The following is a 7,411-nucleotide window of genomic DNA, read 5'->3' on the forward strand; positions in this document are numbered from 1 at the left end:
TTTTCACTGTTTTGGATGTATTTGCGCATGTGTTCCTGACTGTTTCTCTTTGGTTTTGGTTTTCTGTTACTCTGTTGTTGCCCTGGTTTTGTGTATCTTATTTTGTAGTATTGTTCCTAGTGTTCCTGTCTTCCTAGTTACTGTTAGTTACCTTGTCTAACCTACCTTGTAAATTGTCAGTGTTTCCACCTGTGTCCTTTTAGTCCCCCAGCCTATCCTAGTGTTGATTGTATTTTGGTTCCACCTGTGCCCTGTTATCCTGTGTGTATTTAAGTCCTGTGTTTGCAGTGTGTTCTTGTTGGTTCATAGTTCCCTGTTGTGTGAGTTCCTGTAGGTTTTCGGTGATGTTTCCTGCCTTCTTTGCCCTGTTTATGGAAGAACCTCAGTTTATTTATTTAAATCCTTCTAAGTTTATTGCTCTGCCTGCTGTCGCCTGCATTTGGGTCCACATCCGTACTCACTCCTGACAGTATGAACCAACCAGTTATGGACCCAGCGGGCATCAATTCTGGAGCTGGATTAGAGGAGGTACTGCACTACATGATCACTTGCTTGGAGTTTAGTGCACAGCCCTCCACCAGCCTCGAGCAGAAGATTGAGGCCTTGAAGGGGGCCCTCCGGCTGGCTTATTCCAGACCCAGCCTGGCGGAGGACCTTGCAGGGTCAGTTAAAAATGTTTGGACTACCTTGTCTGCTTGTGTCCAGTCTTCACGCCTTCAGTCTACTTTGCCACCAGCCAGCCTGTCTAATTCTGACCACCTCCATGCCAGCCCTCAGCCTGCTTTCCAGCCTGCACTCCTGCCCGCAACCCAGTCAATCAGGCTGGGGTTTGTGGGTCTCCAGGCTGTCTGTCCTGAACCTGCCCCGGTTGAGCGGGTGTTCCCTGAGCCAATCTATACTGAGACATCTGCTGCCCCAGGTCCGTATGTTGGGTCTCGTTTGGCCATAGTCAGGGGACATCAGGCGAGGGGGTGTCATCGTCGTGACTTCCGCCACCGCCAACTCTCCCAACTTCCCAGCATCCAGGAGCCCCTGCTTCCCAGTGACAATGAGCCTCCACTGTCGACGAGCGACGATGAGGCTCTACTTCGGCCCAGCGTCGGAGGCGGCGAGCCTCCACTGCGGCCCAACGACGGAAGTGGCGGGGTCCCACTGCTGCCCAGCCACGTTGAGGCTCCCCTGCTGTCCATCTGCGGCGGCGGTGAATCTCCGCGACGGTGGGCCTCAACTGCAGCTCAGCGAGCAGCGTGCACAACCGCCCGGCGAGCAGCGTGCACAACTGCCCGGCGATCAGCGTGCACAACCGCCCGGCGACCAGCGTGCACAACCGCCCGGCGACCAGCGTGCACAACCGCCCGGCGACCAGCGTGCACTACCGCCCGGCGATCAGCGTGCAACACCGTCCAGCGACCAGCGTGCACCACCATCCGGCGACCAGTGTGCAACACCGTCCGGCGACCAGCGTGCACCACCATCCGGCGACCAGCGTGCACCACCACCCGGCGACCAGCGTGCACCACCATCCGGCGACCAGCGTGCACCACCATCCGCCGACCAGCGTGCACCACCATCCGGCGACCAGCGTGCACCTCTGTCCGGCGACCAGCGTGCACCACCGTACAGCGACCAGCGTGCACCGCCGCCCGGTGACCAGCATGCACCACCGCCTAGCAACGGTGAACCTCCTCAGCTGTCCAGCAACGGTGACAGTGAGTCTCCGCTGCTGCTACCCAGCAACGCCGAGGTGCTGCTGTTGCCGAGCGACACCCTATCCGAACCTGCGTCGGCTGTCCCTGCCAACACCCTGTTGGAACCTGCATCGGCTTGCCCCGCCGATGTTCTGCCCGAACTCTGGTCGGCCAAACCTGCCGACACCCCGTCTGAACTCTGGTCGGCGGTCCCCGCCGACACCCTGCCCGTGTCTGTATCAGTTGTCTGTAGCCCTAGCCCTGCTGTCTGTAGTTCTGTCCCTCTGTCTCCAGTTCCCCAGTCCAACTCCACTGTTTTCCCTTCCACCAGCCCATTTGTTCCCCGCCTCCCTGTCCCTCATTTTCCCCAAACTGCTTCCTCTTCTCAGCCCCCTCTGTTCCATCCTGTTATGGCTGGCCCTACAGAAAGAGGTTTAGCTAGTCCACTACCCAGCCCGTCTACCGATCTCCCATTCTGCCTGGCAGCTTGTCTCCCCTTGTGTTTGTCTGCTAGTCTGTCTGCCAGTCAGCTTGTCCGCCTGTGTACTCCCCAGTCCAGTTTTTCCTCCGACTTGTTTTCCCGCCTGTTGTTGTGTCAAGTCACCTGTTTGTCTGCTTGCCTGGCCGTTTGTCAGGTAATCTGTTTGTCTGTTGGTATGTCTCAGTTGGTGCCTATGTGTTTGTCTATGTGCCTTTCTGCATGTCTGTCTGTGTGTCTACCCTCCTGTCTATCTGTGTGAGTCTGTAAGTTGTGCTCTGTCCTGTCTCTCTGTCTGTCTTGTGTTTTCTTGTTTCTCTGTCCGGTTCAGCTTTACAACTAGCTGTCTGCCGTCGGCTAGTCTGTGATGTCTGTTGGCTGTGTTCTGTGTCTGTCTGATTTGTTTGTGCATGTCTTTGTATTTGTCCTTTTCTATGTCTGTTTGTTGCCTGTTCTTCTGCTCCCCTGTCTGTATGCCAGTCACATGGTTTTTGCCCTTCCCTAGCCCGGTCCCGTCCTGCTCTGTCCAGTTCTACTGGCCCAGTATTTTTGCCCTGACCCTGCCAGGTCTGTTTTGTTCCTTGCCCTGGTTCTGCCCCTTTTTCTGCCCTTGTTTCCCTGCCTCTGACTCCCTCCTCCTGGCCCCCGCCACCCGCCCTGGGTGGGGGTCCTTGAAGGACGGCAGGAGCCGTCCGTGGAGGGGGGGGGGGTACTGTCACGATCCGCTCCTCGGACTTTAATATGTATTTCTGTCTTTTCACTGTTTTGGATGTATTTGCGCATGTGTTCCTGACTGTTTCTCTTTGGTTTTGGTTTTCTGTTACTCTGTTGTTGCCCTGGTTTTGTGTATCTTATTTTGTAGTATTGTTCCTAGTGTTCCTGTCTTCCTAGTTACTGTTAGTTACCTTGTCTAACCTACCTTGTAAATTGTCAGTGTTTCCACCTGTGTCCTTTTAGTCCCCCAGCCTATCCTAGTGTTGATTGTATTTTGGTTCCACCTGTGCCCTGTTATCCTGTGTGTATTTAAGTCCTGTGTTTGCAGTGTGTTCTTGTTGGTTCATAGTTCCCTGTTGTGTGAGTTCCTGTAGGTTTTCGGTGATGTTTCCTGCCTTCTTTGCCCTGTTTATGGAAGAACCTCAGTTTATTTAATACATCCTTCTAAGTTTATTGCTCTGCCTGCTGTCGCCTGCATTTGGGTCCACATCCGTACTCACTCCTGACACAAGCGTTGTTCTCTCTAATCTCTGAAGTGTCTATGTTACTTCTGTGTATCAATTATGATTTGATTACCACTCAATAAAATGCTATATGATAAAATGTATTTGGGATCAGCAGTGGAATAGTGGTTCTCAAACATTTTCACGTGTATTTTGAGCCACGGACCCCCAGAAGAGAATAAATGTTTTGCTAAATTATTCAAAAAGGAATAAAATAAAAAAGTCTTTGTCTTTGATTTTATTCATTTTAATACTGGTCAGTCAACAAGCATTTTATTGTCTTCATGAGTGTATTTTGCAGTACTCTTTCTTACCACATTGCCACTTGCAGGCTCACTGTAGTGAGTGGTGCAGAAGCGAGCAAGTCCCTCCTTGTACATGAATATACTGAAGGGATCACATGACCAACACATAAATGGATTAAATGCGCAGATCAAACTTGTATCCATCAATCACTAATGGCTGTGGGTTATAGAACGAAGAGCATGGTTAAGCCTCAGCGTGTGTGTGTGTGTGTGTGTGTGTGTGTGTGTGTGTGTGTGCGCGTGTGTGCGTGCGTGCGTGTGTGCGTGCGTGTGCGTGCGCGTGCGTGACCCTCACCCGAGGAATGTAAACATGGCAGATCATGTTTTCTCCAGGACGAATGTCTTTGGTGGATTTGGTGATGAAGATGCCTCTGCCTTGACAGCCTGAGTCTGGCTTACAGATGTATGTCTTGCATTTTTTGGCCCTGATGTAAGCCTGAAAGTCACTGTAACTGGAAGGAAAGAAAGAAACGGTGTGATGCTGAGGTTCTACTGACCATATTGACATGCCAGCCATTTTGCTCTTACATCATTCCTATACCCCAAGTAGTTCATAAGAGCAAAATGTCTGCTGTGGTCACTGGATATCTGAACAAGGCATAGAAAATAGATGAAAAAGTGAAAACCCACTCTGCAGGGAGGCACCACGTCCTGGGGAAGATGTAGTAGTCTTTGGGAAAGAGCTTCAGCATGCGGTTCATGTTTCGAGCCAGCAGATCCTTGCGGCAGATCTCACTCATACCCGGAAAGTGATTGATTTTCTACAATAGTAGAAAAGCAAAGACATACATTCATGTTTGTGGTGTGGACTGTTGTCCTACTGACCATAGGGGGGTTTGGGAAAAAGTAATAGACATTTTTACATGTAAGATTTGGTACCTGACTGCAGCAATAAACCATATTGTTGTTTCGGTGTGACAGACATGTAATGCACCTACCTGTGTCACTTCGGTTCCTACTGTACAAGATGGCCTGATGAAATATATCTGTATTGTGTACAAGTGAAGGAGTTAACCTGATAGCGCTTCATGTCTTTCACACGGTCCAGTGACACCGAGCAGTCTGTCCAGAACAGAGTCCAGTCCTCGCACTCCATCGACGAGGGAGTCGATGGAGTCATGTGGAAGAGTATTTCTTACTGTGCTATGTGTAAAGGTTTTTAACAAAAAGGTGTGTCTATTGTCCAAGAGAGAAATGCATTACTGTAAATACCCAATCACTTTGTATGTAATATTGTTCTGTCAAAAAAATATGGGAAAAAAAGAGATATTATCCTGTCACTTGAACTTACCACTCTCATATTTACAGTTGTCAAGGTTGATCCACAGTCATCTGGAAGAGAAGAGACAGAGAGAGGGACAGACATGTGCTACGCAGGCCTCCCTGATCATGTTCTCCTCTCCCGTCACATGAAGAATGAGGCAGGTAAAGACAACAACAAAAACCTCCAGTGCAAGCATCACAAATGTGACTATTGCAATCATAAAATCTTCAATGTTGATTTTGACAGAGGACTTTGCATTGGGGAGATACAATTAAAACAGGAGCATTCAGCCTGTGAAAGTACCTCTTCCTCCTCTTCTTTTTCCTCTTGCTTGTGATTGGCGGAGTGTGGGCGCAGGTTTCCGGTTGGCTATCGCTCCGCTCTCCCTCTCCCTCCTGTTCACACTTGTACGCATCATCTTCGGGGTCTCTTTCAGGGCTCTCCAGAGGAAGACCCATGCTGGAGGAGACACAATATTGTGAATATTTGTGTTGCTCAAGAATTGTTTTGAATGCTTATTGTTATGGATACAGGGACCTGAACGCCGGCATGCAGAGCAATAAATGGTAGTTGTATTATCAGTGGCGTGCACAGACATTTAGAGGGGCAGGTGCTCAAGTTAAAAAAGGGCACCTTGTGCAGCGCGTGGAACCGGCCGGTTGCCTTAATCTATTTTGGGCGGGAACCCCTTTTGGTGTTAGCATTATGTTATGCTTTAGCTATTGAAAAATAGCAGATCTACAAGCTCATAGCGCGCCACCGAGTGGTGCGCTATGAACTTGTAGGTCTGCTATTTTTGAAAAATCAAAAAAAAAAAAAAAAAAAAGGGCACATTGCCAAAAGGGCTCTAGCACCCCCTAGTGTCTATCTGTGCACGCCACTGTGTATTATGCAGAGGCATGTTGGTTACTTCAGCGGTTCCCAAACCTTTTCACGTCAAGGACCCCCAAATTGACACTAATTAGCCCGCGGACCCCCATTTGAAAAATATATGCCAGGGACCCCCATAAGAGAAGATTTTGACGACTCTAGCGGTGATTCTCATCCTGTTTAATTTCAAGGACCCCCAGTTTGACATGCATTAGTCTACGGATCCCCATTTAATGGCATGTCTATCTCTGGGACCCCCAATTTATATTGTAAAATCAATGCTAAGGGACTCTCTGAGTTACAGACCATAAGTGTCCATTTGGTTCCAAATTATCATTTAGCTGGGTCCCCCCTGGAACTCCCTCAAGTACCCCTGGGGGTCCCCGGACCCCACTTTGGGAACCACTGGGTTACTTCGTTTTATTAAAAAGACATGAGTCTGTGTACCGTTTGCTTGACCACAAATTACCACAAAGTATACTAATTAGAAAGCATGTTAGACAGTTTGTACCACTTAATTGTTTTACTTTGCACAGTTTACTTGGCCAGGCATTTACCCTGTCATTTATTGACTAGGGTTCATGCCATTTACTCTGATCTTGCGCTTATACGTCACTCTGGATAAGACTGTCTGATAAATGCTAAATTGTAAAATGTAAATTGTAATGGGAGTGCTTTCCATCGTCCTGAAATCCAATCGGAGAGAACAGAGGACATGTTGCTGCACACATGGAATCGTGTTTCCGTTTCCATTTCTCTCTTCAGGTGAGTGCTCTGGCTGTCAGTGTGCCATCACTTGTTGTCATTCAAGGGTTATTGTGGCAGGACGGGCACAAATGATCAACACGCATTGTGGTGAGATAATGGAGAACACAAGCCTGAGCACAGCTGTCACCTGATATTAATCCTGGATCGACCAGGTGTGACTGACTTGGTGGGTTTCTTTCCATTTTTCACCACTTTTCTTTATACTCAAGTTCCAACTAAATATTTTTCTGCCCTTCTCTTTTAATTTGTGAAATCACAAACTTGATGCAGTAAAAAATGGCAACCAAATAACAAATATTATGTAGGTACAAAACTGTCGTGTAAAGGCTTTGGATATTTTACCTAAATGCCATTTAAATGCCTTCAAAAAGCCAATGGTCAATAAGCCTTCTTGATAATGGTGAGTCAGAGGTCCGCTCCCCCCAATCCTGTGTCTTGTAGGGTGAAGGTCAGGCCACCACTAATTGCTGATAAATATGGCAGAAGATTGCTGGGGGAGGGGATGGTACAATACAGTACAGAGGGACATCCCAGGCTGTGGGAGGCTTGGGTGCCAGGTAACGGTATTCTGATCCAGTGATCTGGATACTCCTGCATGGCCCTGAACTTAGCTTTGCATTGGGCTGTGAGACCCGCAATGCCTCGTTGACCTCAACATGGGTAGAGTTACAAGAGTTGACACCTCAGTATTTTCTGACACTGATAAGAACCAATGACTGCCAGAGTAAAACAACAAATATAATATTGATAATGTAATGTATAATATATAATATTTATTGTCTCCACCAGGCCAAAGGCATGGGGAGAGAGTATGTTTTGCA

Source organism: Electrona antarctica (genome assembly GCF_951216825.1).
Source record: "Electrona antarctica genome assembly, contig: SUPER_22_unloc_1, whole genome shotgun sequence".
Classification (NCBI taxonomy): Eukaryota; Metazoa; Chordata; class Actinopteri; order Myctophiformes; family Myctophidae; genus Electrona; species Electrona antarctica.